Raw genomic sequence first — 16,793 nt, forward strand, 5'->3', positions numbered from 1 at the left:
TCCAGTCAAGCAAAAAATGGCACCAATACCAAGAAAAGCAAGCAGCATGTTCCCACAGAGCAGCAGGGGCAGACTCACACCTACACCAGAGAACCATCTGAGTAAATAACATCGCTTCATTCTTTCCACCACTAAAAACTCCCACAATTCAACAAACAGTCGCAGGAACATCCAAAACCCTTGGGCTTCTCGGTGGGGGGAGCTTTGACTCTATTATCTGAAATAAGCGCCTTGTTAATAGGCACATGATAGGTATAAAAGACAAAGTGCAACAAAAAACGTGGGTTGTCGTTGAGTGAGATTTCACACAAAAAAAAGAAATGAAAAAGAAAACGAGACGTTCTGTGAGAGAGGGTGGGTTGCTATAAGAGAGGAAAGGGTTCCCGTCTGGTCATTCTTTCAAAGAAGCTGTGGAGATGAGAACTGAGCCGCTCGGCTAAAGAATCCAGCTGTTTGTGTGTGTGACCTTCTCGTGCACTGGAATTGTGGTATGACATCATAAAGCAGGAATATAATAACAGGCTACAGAGGGGCCACTGCTGTCTTGACAGTGGCAATATGGACATATAGGCAACAAGTAGACGGAACGCGCATTACAGAAGTCATATCATAAGAATTCAACCTATCTATCTTTAGAGAAACAATGCAAAAAATCATGATATTATTCAATATTTGTGTCTTGATTCACAGTACAAGTATCTCAATATCTAAAATTGTAAATTTTCAAGGAGCAGCAAAATTAATCGTTAAAATAACAGCAAACAAATGCAACAGCACCGCTGGGAAAAAAAGTTCTCCAGTCCAGCAAAAAGGTGCCAATAACAAGAAAAATGAAAATAATTCAATATAGTACATAATAAACGTTTAAAATAAGCTTTTTAAGTAAATTTACATTGTTTTAAAGATCTTTAAACTAGACAAAACTAAACAAATACATAATAAGAGGAATTCCTATGGTGTAAAACAGATTAAACACACCTGTACTGTGACTTTCTTGAATCAAATCTTCCATTTCATTCTAAAAGGGCATTTATTGAAACGGCAAACTTTGTGAGGTTTCATGGAGATAAAATATCATTAAATGACGTCTATTAGTTGACCAGACGCATCAGAAGGCATTTCTTTAAACAACTTAAATGAATAGTTCAACAATGAGAATTTTGATTTTGTTAACTTATCTACATATTGTTCCAAGCCTGTATAAATGTCTTAGTTCTGCTGAACAGAAAGGAAGATATTTGGAAGAATGTCAGTCATCAAACAGATCTCATCCCCCATTTTCTCCCATAGTAGGGAAAATAAATACCACAGGAGTTGGGGGATGAGATCTGTTCGGTTACTGACATTCACTAAATAGGGATAGTTCAACAAAAAAAAAGAAAAACACTGAGCCATAATATTTAAAGGAATACTTAAAAATAAAGATATTTTGAAGAACCTTGGTAATCAAACATTATTGACCTCCATGACTTCCATTGAGTTAACAAAAAACCACTAGACATTTCTCAAAATATCTTATTTTGTGTTTCACAGAAGAAGGAATCATATACATGTTTTAAATAAATTTGTTTTGTGGGGGGAGGGGGTGAACTATACCTTTAAATGTTATGGCTCAGACAGAGGATCACAAAACAAGTCATAAAAAAGTGATTATGACACCTTGATAGAACTGCAAAGATCTGTAAAAAAAATTGCATTACCACTAACACACGTAACCACGTTCACACAACAAATAAGCATATTGTAAAGGTACCTCTTCCCCTAAAATTGTTTGTGATTTACATTGCAGACACTTTACAACATCAAAGCACAACATTAAATCAATAAAAGAGGATTATTTCCACGCTGACCTGTGCAGTTTTCAATATGAAAAAGGTTTATTAAGAAGGATACAGTCCCTAAGCCACTCTCTCACCCAAAACTGTCGGCATCCTCCTCTCCCCCTCCCACGCTGAATAGCCGGTGACCTTACACAGTAGAACAATAAATACTCTATTTATAGAATTCTTATTAAATTTGTATGAGAATATGACACTAAACTCCTCCATTGCTATGAATGGGCAGAAAATCTTTATTTTGGGACGACCGGGAGAAATCTCCAGAAAATGATGTGTTTGAACTTAAAAGATAAAGGCAGGTGTAACTCAGTAACCCAGTTGCCGTTATTAACTGAAGTTGTATTGAATAATCAGTAAATCACTTTAATGTTTTTTTTTCTAATGTTTCTGTACCACAGCTGGTAAGCTTCCGCGCTAGCAAAGCAAACATCATGGGTTTGATTCTAAGGGAACAAAAAATGAAGGTGTTTTGGATAAAAGTGTCTGCCAAATGCATATATGTATTATTTTCCACATTCTTTAAATGTTGTGTTTTTAATGCAGTTTTTAAACAATGCAAAGTCAAGGCTGAATTTTGACTTATACTTTTCCTGTCAGGTGCCCTTTTCCAGCATTTTGCAGAGTCCCACGCGGCCCACGAAAACATTGCTGAAATGAGTCAAACGTTTTTGTATAACTCGTGTAAGACTTCTACGACTCACTACTTTCTCACTCTCGGGTCTGGTGGTTATGCCAGACGGAACGTAAAACACGCTCCCTAAACCGTGCGATAAAGATTACTGAAAGCCCGAGCTTTGTTTACACAGAAACTTTTACGACTCGAAAATACTGTGTAGGTTTGCACACAAACAGAAGGGGGGTTGGGGATGCTGGAGGAACGACGATATTTGAGTCAACAGGATGTGATATTGAGACACTTCAAGAAGAGGACATAAAGTACACCGTGGTGCTTTCAGTTGTTAATTGCGTCAGAAAGGTTGTCAACAAACGATCCGGATGATCAATCAGAGATACGCCGAGTTCTCAAAACCAACATTAGGCCACGCTAACCACAAGACTGCTTCCTGTCGAGGACGCTTACTTTTTTTTCAAAATCACAAGCCTTAATAATAACAAATTTCTTGGTTTTCGTGTAGCCGGCTAAACGATACGTCTTCATCAACCACATCGGAAAAAAAGGCAATTAAGACAAAGAGCAACGCAGGAATGATTCAAAGAGTTTGTCGGGATCAAAACTAATGAGAAGAGAGAGGATGAACTCGGTGCCGTTTCCGAGGTGAGCGCGGGCCCCGGGCGAAGGAATTATTTGTTGTTTAACAAGCTAACTTTAGCGAGCGCGGCTGACTAGCGGAGGGCTAGCGTCACGATAAAGCAACCCATCGTGAGCTGTCACTGTGATGTTTACTCAGCGCACACGCACAAACAGCCCCCTCGCGCTCCCCCTTCCTTCCCCTCGCCTGGAATTCATCTTCTTTTGATCTCGCATTCAAAGGTAGCGGGGGCTTGATAGACGCGCTAGGCTAAAAGCAGCTACAGACACGAGCACGATAAACTGCCAGACGATGACAGGCTAGGCATCTGAAGGCGCGTTTAAAGTGAAGCGAACAACTTGCTGTCTGGCCGCTACAATAGCGAATCAAGATGCGTATTAGGTGGAAGTGATCAGATATATAAATGGTTCAAAGACGCATAATGCTAACAGATGACTGGGCCGCCAAAGAAACGTGAACGCGCCCTGCTATGGGCAACTCTTGATGCTAATCAGCCAGAATACATATTGATGACAGTGGATGGGATGTAAAAAGGAAAAGAAAACATGTTCATTAAAACCACTAAATGCAAAAGAAAAGGTCAGCGGTGGCTGTCTAATCCTTTTAATTCTTATAGCATTACACTGCTTCAAAGTGACTCATGTGACTCGGACATTTGATGTCTTTAGAATTGTTCATTAAAATTCCTTGTTAGTATTTTGGGATGCCATGGCTGCAACGAGACAAACACACACGGTAACCCCTGCAGGTGTTTGCTCTAAGAAAACGACCCCCAGGAACCAAACAAGGCCTCATGTCTTATCGCAGACTGTGACAATGTTTCCTTCTTGTCATGTGCAACCCCCTTTTATTTTCATCTTGTGTGTTCAAAGTTCACACTTCCGAACGTTCATGTCAACAGACTTGCCATATATGGCGTTGCACTGCATGCGTGTTTATGCTAAATGTATATGCCCGGGGCTAGTTGTCACACAGGTAGGTTGTTTTGCAGATTTTAAAACAATTTGTCATACACAAAGTAATATGAGTTCTTTAAATTCATTTCACAGAATTCTATTTTTCCCCCAGATCACTTTGGCAAGAACAGTCAATGTATTTTTCTGAGGTCTATACATTATATGCATATACAACTGACGTAAAAATAGACCTCTTTCTCAGGCGGTTTCATTTAGCTTTAGAGCTGTTTGCACATAGAAGTGACTGTTAACCACATAAGCAAAATAAACAGTTCACATAAACAACATCTGCTAAATAATGAAGAGCAGGGAGAGACAAAGTTACATTTACACTTCTTCATTTAGCAGATGCTTTTAGAAATACAGATACAGATATAAAAAAACGGTTTATAAAAAGATTCACAAATATGACAAGAAGGTTAGTGCTTATAAACATATAAAAAGACAAGAGCTTGCGTTTGCTTTTGCTTTTGAGGAGCTCGTAGTGTGTTTCTTGTTAAATCGAGACCTGACTATGAAAGATGAGGTAGTTCTTATTTATGTAAGGTCCTCTAAAGCCATCTCTTTAACTGTCTCCCCATTCGCCAACGTGCCCCTCGCCGTGGCAGGTAAGACCTTGAATTTGAAATGGCTAAAACTAATCGTGCCTTTAATTGGGGAAAGATGTGTGCACAGGTGAAACTGTATCCCAGTGGCCATTGTGAAGTAGACGGGCTGTTTACACAGCGTTAAGAGGTCTGGAGATCAGGGTCCTCAGACATGACCCACAGAAAAGACTGTTAATAGGTTGGCGCTTAACACTCTTGTGGGAGGGCTTTGTCTTAAAGGTCACAGTTATAAGATCCACTTTTTTGGTTCCTGAGGGCTTCCTGGACAGATTTTAAAAGTTGTTCTACGAGAAGTTGAAGAAAAAATACATGAAGAAGTCTCCGACACTGTTTTCCACGAAGCCTTATTTGTTCAGTTTCTTTATCCATCTTGGTCTCGTTTTAAATCAAAATTATAAAGTAGAGTCTTAATTGTACAAATACAAGGAATCTGGAGCGTCTTGATGCCATACATTTCAATAATCTCATAGGTATAGCAGAAAGAAAGACATTTTTTATCTGTCTCTCAAAAAGCCATAGTATGGTTTCACAAGACCTGAAATAGGCACACAAATTACATGAAATACTAAAATGGTGCTTTATTTGTCATTTTTTGAGCTCGATAGCCCCAGTCCCCATTCACTTTCACTGTACGGACAAAAGCAGCTAGTCATTTCCTTATACGGTATACAAAAGATAAAGTGTAATACCAATCTGGAAGAACAGAGCACTGTAAAAAAATATGTAAAAAATGTGACAAATATAAGTATACCGTAAGATATTTTTTAATGTAAAACGACAGGACAGAGGGATATATAATTAATCATTTCCCTCATATTTTTCTTCATGTTTTCCTGTTCTTCTTGTAAATTTATGTTTTTTTCCCCGTTATTTCACATTTATTAAAAAAATACATAAAAAACAGTAAAATTCAGTCTGTAAAATAAGAACAGAATAAATCTGTAAAATTATGTTTCTCTACAGTGAGGGGTATTTAAATAAAGACAAAAACATTATTTTTGGTTGAATTATCGTTTCAAAAGACAAGGCACTGAATTTTTCAACAAAACAGCGTCAGTCTCCATTCACTGTCGATGTCTATTAATTAATATTCATATGATTTAGAGACTCTACTGACAATATAAGTACTACAGATCATGGCTGTTTAGATTAATCAAGTTACTCTATCTCTCGCTAATTTTGCCTCCTTTTGTTCATTCCCTCGATTGGACATTTATCTGCAATGCAAAAGAGGGCCGGTCAGTTTCTGGCTAAGCATCTAATTGACGCAATTTCCAAAAAGCCTCTCCACATGGAAAACAGGCGCTAACGTCGAAACCCCGGCCTCTTGGAAACACGCTCGCTGTTTAGATTTCTAAACTAATTCATGTAGAATACATAAATAAATCAATGTTATATACCCACTTCAAACCATTACCAGTCCCTCCCATGGCTGCACTTTTCTACCAATCTATTAATATTAATGACAACGCTAAACATTTCAAATTGCCGTACTCAAACCATGTAAGCTCAGTGAGTGATTACAGTGGATAAACGCAGTCTTTTAATAAAAAAGCCTTTCCAACCAGTTCCTCTCAATGACCGTTAATGTTCAAAGATGACAAATGCTTTATCTGGAAAAACAGGCGAGCGTAATACAAAGTGAGCGTGCGTGGAGGTATGAACGTACGTGTATTTGTTGCATTTGTCTCCATGTGGATGCAAGGGGGTGCATGACTGTTGATGGATGAACGAGAGGGTGGGAGAGAAAGAAAGAGAGATGATGGAGGAGGTATAGAGAGAGTAAACAGGGCTCTGTGTGGAGCCTGGTACGGATACGTGACCCCGGGCCTGGGGGTCGTCTCAGCTATGCGCCTCTGACAGCTTCAGTTTGCAGTTTGTTTGGATTCAGAAACTCCGCCTTAGGAGCGGCTTAACAACAGATGGCAGGAGAGGGGATCCATTCATAGAGCCGAACATGAGAAGACATACACAAACACAAACGAGGTGATGTATCCCGAGATCTGTGTGTCAATGCTGACTTGTTTTCTCTCGGGCTTGCATAAAGATGCAAATGTGCAAAACTACATATTTGCAAAACCAAGTATGTATGTTGAGAAAATGATAGTGTGTTTTTGGAACGATGCCATTTCCTCTGTGGAAAAAGGAAATTCCACTTCCTGTTAAAACTGTTAAATAACTCATTATCAAAGGGACTCATGATTTGATCTAAAAAAAAACAAATAATAGACAGAATACTATTTTTGTCAAATCTTTTAATGGTATCACTTGTGTTTCAATCACAAAAATACGAATAATACGCTTTCTGAGTAGGTTTCTATCCTGCAGCTGATAGTTTACCCAAAAATACAGGTTCTGTCATTAACTCAACCTCATATCATTTTAAACCAGTTTGACTTTCTTTATTCCACAGAACACAAAAGAAGATATTTTGAAGAATGTTGTTAACTGGCACCCATTGACTTGCATTGACTATTTACGAACTTTCTTCATAATATCTTCTTTTGAGTTATGTGGACAAAAGAAAGTAATACAATTTTTTAATGACAAGAGGGTGAGGTTAATGATGCTCCATTTTTTGGGTGAACTATCACTTTAAAGCACAGCATGAATCGCATCCCTGTCAATTCCGTTTAAATCAAAGAGTAAAAAAATCGAAATACACATACATCCATCAGATTAAGTTTACAGTCAGCTAGTGGATGACTAGTCAAAAATTCCGACCCGTTACTAATACACGATAAGTGCAAACACGCTAAATCAGTCACATATGTACACACTTTTCCTTTTCATTGAATTTAACTTTCATCATTTAATACAGGCGATGCCAGATTCCCTCTAGCAAGCATGCTATTAAATTACGCTTGTGTTTATTACCCCTTTAGTGTGATGTAAAAGCATAAACATCCTTCCAGAATACAGGAAAAGCCATCCACAAAATATTGTCTCCCCGTCTCTGAGCTCTCTTCCACGTCAATTACGTCTTTAGACTTCACAGGCTCGCGGTGATGGAGTGGCCGTAAAACCTACTCACATTAATACTCCATTGTGCATCTGCTGCTTACGGTAATTAAAGAACTAAATGACTCATAAGAATAGATGAATTAACCACAAGAAAAAAAAAAGAGAAAGCAATGAGAGACGAGGAACCTGCCACGGAGAAATATGTACCGCTAAGAATGCAGTTTGGGCATTGATGCAAGGAGAGACGACGCAACCTAATATTGAACAGGTACACGGATCTATAGACCACGTCTGAAGATGTAAACACTGGTCCAAAAGCACTTGGGTTTCAGTTTGAACTAATCTTGCATACAGTTGAAAGAAAAAGTATGTGAACCCTTTGGGCTTACTTGGATTTCTTCATAAATTGGTCATAAAATGTGTTCTGATCTTCATCTAAGTCCCAACAATAGAGAAACACAGTCTGCTTAAACTAATACCGCACAAACATTATACGTTTTCATGTTTTTATTGAACACTACATGTAAACATTCATAGTGCAGGGTGGAAAAAGTATGTGAATCCCTAGGCTAATGACTTCTCCAAGAGCTAATTGGAGCCAGGAGTCAGCCAACCTGGGGTCCAATCAATGTGATGAGATTGGATGTGTTGATTAAAGCTGGCCTGTCCAATAAAAAACACACTCCAGTTTTGAGTTTGCTGTTCTGAAGAAGCGTTGTCTGATGTGAACCATGCCTCGCACAAAAGAGCTCTCAGAAGACCTACGATCAAGAATGGTTGACTTACATAAAGCTGGAAAGGGCTACAAAAGTATATCTAAAAGCCTTGATGTCCATGTGTCCACGGTAAGACAGATTGTCTACAAATGGAGAAAGTTCAGCACTGTTGCTACACTTCCTAGGCGTGGTCGTCCTGTAAAGATGACTGCAAGAGCACAGCGCTGAATGCTCAATGAGGTCAAGAAGAATCCTAGAGTGTCAGCTAAACACTTACAGAAATCTCTGGCACATGCTAACATTTCAGTTGACAAATCTACAATAAGGAAAACATTAAACAAGAATGGACTTCGTGGGAGGACACCACGGAGGAAGCCACTGCTGTCCAAAAAAAACATTGCAGCACGTTTGAAGTTTGCAAAAGAGCACCTGGATGTTCCACAGCACTACTGGCAAAACATTCTGTGGACAGATGAAACCAAAATTGAGTTGTTTGGAAAGAACACACAGCGCTATGTGTGGAGAACAAAAGGCACAGCACACCAACATCAAACCTCATCCCAACTGTGAAATATGGTGGAGGGGGCATCATGGTTTGGGGCTGCTTTGCTGCCTCAGGCCCTGGACGGGTTACTGTCATCGATGGAAAAATGAATTCCAAAGTTTATCGAGACATTTTGCAGGAAAACTTAAGACCATCTGTCTGCCAACTGAAGCTTAACAGAGGATGGACGATGCAACAGGACAGCGACCCAAAGCATAGAAGTAAATCAACAACAGAATGGCTTCAACAGAAGAAAATATGCCTTCTGTAGTGGCCCAGTCAGAGTCCTGACCTCAACCCGATTGAGATGCTGTGGCATGACCTCAAGAGAGCGATTCACACCAGACATCCCAAGAATATTGCTGAACTGAAACACTTTTGTAAAGAGGAATGGTCCAAAATATCTCCTGACCGTTGTGCAGGTCTGATCTGCAACTATAGGAAACGTTTGGTTGAGGTTATTGCTGCCAAAGGAGGGTCGACCAGTTATTAAACCCAAAGGTTCACATACTTTTTCCACCCTGCACTATGAATGTTTACATGTTGTGTTCAATAAAAACATGAAAACGTATAATGTTTGTGCGGTATTAGTTTAAGCAGACTGTGTTTCTCTATTGTTGTGATAGATGAAGATCAGAACACATTTTATGACCAATTTATGAAGAAATCCAAGTAAGCCCAAAGGGTTCACATACTTTTTCTTTCAACTGTATATAATAAAAACGTATTTTACATTTTGATTCGGTTATAAATGTTCTGTTGGTTATATGTTGTTCAATCGTTTGCGTAGTTAAAAAACTGAAAGAGGAAGTTATTTTAGACCAGTGTTGGACCAACATTGTTTACGTCTTTCGAAGTACTCTACAATGATGTATAGTCTATGTATATATGTTTCAGGATTCCAAAACTTTCTGAATTATGCATTTCTATACATTGTTCAGACTTTTGTGATTACTGTATGTATAGTAAAAAAAATGAATAGATATAAAAATTTAAACATTCAGAAATAAAAATGCACATTTTACCCAATGAAAAATCTGACGTGAGTACATTGTACATCCAGACAGGTGTTATCACAAAATTTCCAATTTTTTAAAATATATATACTACTTATATAAGTCAAGATTTATAACCCAGCAATGTGTTGAGTTTTATCGGTTGTTATTGGGGGGGATAACAAATCTCACTGACCAATCAGAATCAAGCATTCAAGAGCACTGTGCTATAAAAATATATAGAAAAAAACAAAGCTTCTAAAGCTAAAAGAACCCTAATGCTGTGGATGGGAAAGCTTTTGGGGAACCTTTGAGGTTCTGGGGTTGCACTTTCATGCAAATAAACATGTAAACGCATGGAATTGTCAATGGATGTAACACTCAATACCCAGCAGTCTTTTCTGTAATCCATTTGTCAACATGGAAAATTTTCAGAGGATGTCAACAGCGCAGGGCATTTAGAGAAACCAGAAAATCAAGAACTTAATCTTTATTATGGCTATTGCATTTATGTATCAGATGTTGCATCAGATTGTATAGTGAGAGAGAGCGAAAGATGGGGCGACGGGAAAGGCACTTGCAAACGCAGCATCGTGCTGACTCAAATTAGCAGAATTTAGTGCCTTAATTTTTGTCAGAATTCGGTTTCGCTTGTTGTGGGTCGCAGTTACCAGATGCTGCAAGTCTCTCGAATAAAGTTAATCTGAAAGCACCACCTATCAACCGAGGTCAAAATGGATTCGGTTTTCTTTCATAATACAGGTTTTCTATTGTAAATGATTGATTGGTGACTAGCATTCCTCAAAACTTTGTCTGCCATCTTTCCCTCAAATGCGTATTTGGCAACCTGTTGAATAACATCCCAGAACAAGACACTTCTGTCCGTACAAGTTTCCCACCAAAATGAAGCACAAGGTTCACTTTTCATAAACTTCCACTGAAAATGCCACTATAAGTCAAGTGCCAGCACCTAAACGTAAGGTTTAAATGATTCATCAGTCTAAAATGCCACTGTAACTGACAGATAATAATTCACAAGTCACCTTTCTTGTGTTCATACACTCATCTCACATATACACAGCTTTATCAGTGTGGGAGAGGAAGACACAGAGGTCAAATCCTGGTGTTGTTAGGCATGGTGCCCAAAGAAAAAGCTTCTGATATATCACAGTGCGATTGGCCACGGTCCGGGATTGAGTTGCTGGGAGAGGTACAGCTTCATGGGAATTACAGATTCAGCTCAACTCATTCCAACTTGGTAATGTTATCCCAGAGAGGGAGAGGGTGAGGAAAAAAGAGTGAATTTTAACAATGAGATGGCGTTTATCATAAAGAACAATGATTTTGGACAAATCTATTGCATTGGGGTAGATGGACAACTCACCTAAAAAAGTAAGACATTGATTTTTTTTCTTTAAATAAAAAAACATTACTTATTTATATTACAATCAATACCTCACCTTTGACAGATTTCTTCCCCTGCTGACAATAAGCATATCTAGCTTGATCTACTCACTTTATCTAGCTTGATCTACTCTACTTTGATCTACTTGATCCGGATGTTGCGTTACAGCAGCCAATAAGACAAGGACTGCTGCCCTTCTGCAAGTGTTTCAAGCTTTTTTCATGTGGTCAGTGAGTGGGCGGCCCATAGGCCGTGTCTTAAGGAAAAATGTTCAATCAAAATGTGTCTTCTCTTTAAAATCTATCAGCATGTTTTGAGGGAATCTCGCAATTGCGTTACTGCAAGCTTGTTGGCTGTGCTTATTTAAAGAAACGTTTAGCAGTCATTAAAAAGTGATAAAACTCATCATAGCTGGTCACTGTGAATGTTTAAAAAAGCTACACTATCACACCCCTGGAGCTAAAAAAACAAGTCACTGAAGAGAGAATTCGTGCCAGATCTCTGAGGAATCGAAGCAACGTTTGTGGTTTGATTGTGTGCGATTAACTATGTGTAAAAAAACCTACATCTGCACACTTTCTGTTTATACGTTCACACTTACTTAATATATGCACAAGCAAACAAGAACTGTCGCTTAAAGGAACAGCTAACCTAAAAATGAAAATTCTGTCATCTCAGACAGAATGAGACTCAGATACTCAGATAGTCAGACAGTATGACTTCCTTTCTTCAGCAAAACACAAATAATTGTGTAAATAATATTTACATGCAGTCATGTTGTCGTTTTATGTAGTTCTAATGAAATTATTTGAAACTAGCGATGTGCGGCCATCTTGAATCTAGCGTTTGGAGCTGTTTGCTTATTTCAATATGGCATGAAAGTGGTCAAATTGTGAGAATTTTCAACGTTGACTAAACTTTCAACTTGTAAAAGATCAGCATCCACTGGATATCAATATCAGATTTCTACTACACAATTATTGCAGCCAGAATAATTAACAATATTGATATTATCATGATATTTTTTTAAATGTTTTTAATAAGAAATAAATAATGCTATTAGTCACAAAATTTCATTTGTTCAGTTTTGTGGTTTCAACATTTTTTATCATATGAGTAAGTGACAATATTATTACATCAGCTTTACTGTAGTTCAGTGGTAAGAGCATGGCGCTAATAACGCCAAGGTCATGGGTTCGATCCAGGGGATTGCACATACAGCAAATGCAAGGATTATTCAATGTACGTCGCTTTAGATAAAATGCATAAATGTATTAATTGTGTATTTTAATATCACGGTTATTGACAATACCGGTTTATAGTTACACACAAAGCACCCCTAGGTGTGGTATTTTCATAATATGTTTATACTGCAATAAATATAAACATTTTGTTTCCAATATTTCATAACTATCATTTTACGTATATTAATTATACACAATTAAACAATAGTCACACTTTATTGCATAATTTAAGTTTCATAAATTAAGTTTCATCTGTTTATTGAAATAAAAAGTCTGCTTTTGGAAGTTTTCAAAAACACCCAGATACCATCCTAGCAGCCAAGCCATATCCACTAGCATCAGTTCGGCCAACCGATATTAAAACTTAAATGGCAATGAGCCCCAAAACAACAAGCTAGGCAGGAACCAAGGGCACAGTGACTATATAGCGAAGGGAAGACACGGTGACAGACTGCTGTTCAACTCCATTAGCTGCTATGTGAGAGAGCAAGCTTCGTGTAGCACACGACCTGTGAAGAATCGAAGATGTCTTTAAATCCAGGGGACGGGATTGCTGCATTAATTCTGAAGGGACTGTAATCTCTCAAGCAAATCAAATTACACTCATTAACCGAGGAAGAAAACTGCCTATGTAATAAGTGAGTGTTAAAAAAAGTATTTATTACCAATAATCAGCCGTTTAATATGGAGCGATGCCTACCGCGAGTTACATTTTTTGCTGATTGGGTGCAAAAACGAGAACCGGGAAAGGGCGCGAGATCACGAGCTTGCGCAGTCGGGCAGAGTATGTGGCGAGCCAACCTGGTGATTAAGGTTAAAGAATAGGGGCTATTTAAGCTTTAAGGTCTTTGTGCGGGCAAGCGTAGCGTAGCTAAAACGCATCCGCAGACTCTGCCAGCTGACATAACGCTGTCTTGTTAACGCGTCATAAAAGTGACTCTTCCACGGCATCCAGGGCTAATTTTCTTCCAAATAAAACCTGTTTAATTACATCAGAAATGTTAATGGAAAATATATCAAAAGAGAGATAAATACGATTTGGCTGCATAAAATCAATTAATGCGAGAGGTCAGCATCTCATTCATTTGTGAGATTAACATAATTACCTATTTTTCTGCTCCTCATTTACTGCTTGATTCATTTGGGACGCACCACCATCCCTTGATCCCCATGGAACAAACAGGCACTGCCGGCCTAAATTAAATATCTCCGTCTATACACAATGTCCACGTTATAGCCTCGGGCGGCAATTAATTGACTTTATCACAGAGTGCTCTTATATTGTGCATCTCGGTGGTGGTGAAAAAGTATGTATGTTCTAAACGCTGGTATGAAATTGATAGTTACGGGTTTGTCCGAACACCTTAAAGGAATAGTTCACCCAAAAATGAAAATTTCTGTCCTCGTTTACTCACCCTCTTTTCATTTCAAACCTGTGTGACTTTCTAGATATTCAGTAACCGGACAACAACTGAAACCATTGAATTGTATCATACAAACACAAAACCAATATACGATTATCAACATTCTTCAAAATATCTTCTTTCGTGTTCTGCAGAAGAAAGAAAGTCATACAGGTTTAAAATGTCATTCGGGTGAGTAAATGATGACAGAATTTTGATGGGGGTAAAAAGGCTTTTTGTTCTCCCAGACCGTTGATAAATAATCCCATCAGCCACAGAGTCAGTGTGGTAGTGTTTGTAAAGGTGTTTAGAGATTGGCATGAGCTTTAACGTGTTTAACACAAGACGGCTACTTCAGTGAGACCCGATGCTTAGTGTCGCATAAACACTTTATAAACATTGGGCTGTAAGGATAATTATTTTGATTGCGGGAGTCTCCTAACTTCAACATCTGGTTGAAATATGTGGTGCTGTGTGGTGTGTTTGTCAGATAAAACAGATTACACACACACCTGCATACAACAGAAACTGGCAGCAGACAAATTCAGGGGTCAGTATATAAATTATCGATATTTCAAGATAAACATATTCCTGTTCTTCTTGTGCCAGGCCTCTTAATTGTGAGGTTAAAAAGCAAGCCTACGTGTAAGAGAGACAGTGTGTGTGTGAGAGAGTTGATATTCCCATTGGTCATCATTTTCAATTTCAGCACCGTTCTCCAGAACTTTCTTCCATTGTCTCCATCTGTCCATCTCAAGAGTGTCTTGTATCCATGCGTCTCTCCCAAACCAACTATAAATAACCCCAATCGTTCCTCACGTCTGCTTTGATTTTATTAAGAAGATAAGGAACTCATTTACTGTACATATCTTCAATTTGATTTTTTTGCAAATCCTAACACAGTTTTATCAGTGGCAGATTAATGAGGGAAAAACCATCAAAAGAGCAATTCATTAACACCAACTAAAGTAGAGAATAACCGTCAACAAGATTGTCAAGACAAGAGTCGTGTCTTTGTTAGACCTTCTTCGTCTTATTGAAAAACCGTGTGGGCTAAGTTGAACTTAAATTGAATTTTTTATTTATATCATTTGTTCAAAATCAGATTTTTTGGGGGGGTGAACTAAGTATGCGACACGAATGAAAGTAAATAAACAACAACAGAATCTTCATTTGGGTGAACTAACTTTCACTGGAGCAAATTAACCTGCTTACCTGTGTATCTCCCTCCAAATATGATATATTGCTCGAGGGGGCATTCACACACGTCACTCTCAAGTCGAGCAAAGTACTCGGCAGTATTTGCTGATTTTGTTATCTTGTCCTGTGACAACCTGAATCAATCAATCACCGCACCGTCACCGCTTGTCCTCAGCGCTCAACGCGAGTACTCGAACCTAGCGGAACGCCGGGCATCAAACCAGCCAAATTTGATCAACAAGCTCATTTCCACAGTGCAATGGCAATCTGAGATGAAGAGGATATTAAGAGGTACAGCGAAGGGATAAAGACTGGGATAAGGGATAAACGCATACACAGACATGCATATATTTAAGAAAAATATAAAAATGTAACATTTAAATGAAATTATTGGTAAATATAAATAAATACATCCACAGAAAATATTTACTAAATATGTATGTGTATATATATATATATATATATATATATATATATATATATACAAAATTATTATGCACACAAGTTTTATTTTGAATGCGATTAACATGTCAACATATTTTTTACTAAATCAAAAAAGGTTCACAGGAGTGCCGTATAAAAAATCTGAGCAAACCCTAGTTTGCATTATTTCATCCTTTTTTCCCCAAATCACATCTTTCTAATTCTAACTTCTTTTTGTTTTCGGGTTTGTTATTCTCTCTCTCTCTCTTCCTCCCTTTTTTCTCTGCATTTTAATGTTTAATAGTAGCCCTCGGCTATCTGTGGGCACAATTATTAGATATCCGCAGAGAGAAATTGAAAAATTAATCATACTCTCATAATTTTACACACGCTCCGATCCTTGAGAAATGGCACATGCTTGCTTTCAGATCAAATACGCCATCCGGGGAGCTGAACAGACTGCTTGTGCGCAAAACAATTGCATTAATATTGCAATTAAGAGATTATTTACTAGCTGCGCTTTTCATCATCCCGCACATGGCTTGAATTATTGTGTTGTAAGATCTAATGATAACAGAAATGTTTATCATACCATAACAAAGGGAGTTTATGAAGACAAATTACAGTCAAAATATAACAGGAGCGATGCGCTGAGTGTTATATTACAGGAAGTTCTGTTGATTGGAGAAGACATCAGGGAAATTACCCACATGCCCTTCTTCCACCTCAACCCTCCGTGACAAACGTGACCAACACAGATTCACACATTCAAAATGGCACGCAAACTATATGCATACATAGGGCTATAGAAAAATAGACAGGAAGACGATATTTGCATTTTTTTGTGCTAATGACGAAAGCAACAGCTGCAAACAACAGTGGCACATGCATACAACTGTAAAAACCAGAAGCATTGCTGCCTATTTGCATTGATAACAATCGCAACTCATGCAACTTTTGCATGCAATTTATGCAAACGTTTTAAAAGCAATTGCCAAACAAAGCTTAAGTATTTACATGTGTGCTGATACAGTAACTCCTAACTTGCCTTATTTTCCTTTATCAGCTTAATAATAGCTCAAAGTTAGTCATTTGACTAAATACTGTGATGTTGTTGGAGAACGTGAAGACTGACACACAGGAGATACAACTGCACAACCAATGTGTTTGGAGCCGATCTATTGGTCCTAACAATGGTAAATTGATTGTTAATGCAAGTTGCAAAG

General features: G+C 38.1%; 1 protein-coding gene across 11 annotated transcripts in view; it reads right to left on the reverse strand.

The window, feature by feature from the left end:
• Positions 1-16,793, reverse strand: part of foxp1b (forkhead box P1b) — a 158,560-nt gene that overhangs the window by 58,111 nt on the left and 83,656 nt on the right. The window lies entirely within an intron of this gene.

The sequence above is a fragment of the Triplophysa dalaica genome, chromosome 6, assembly GCF_015846415.1.
Source record: "Triplophysa dalaica isolate WHDGS20190420 chromosome 6, ASM1584641v1, whole genome shotgun sequence".
NCBI lineage: Eukaryota > Metazoa > Chordata > Actinopteri > Cypriniformes > Nemacheilidae > Triplophysa > Triplophysa dalaica.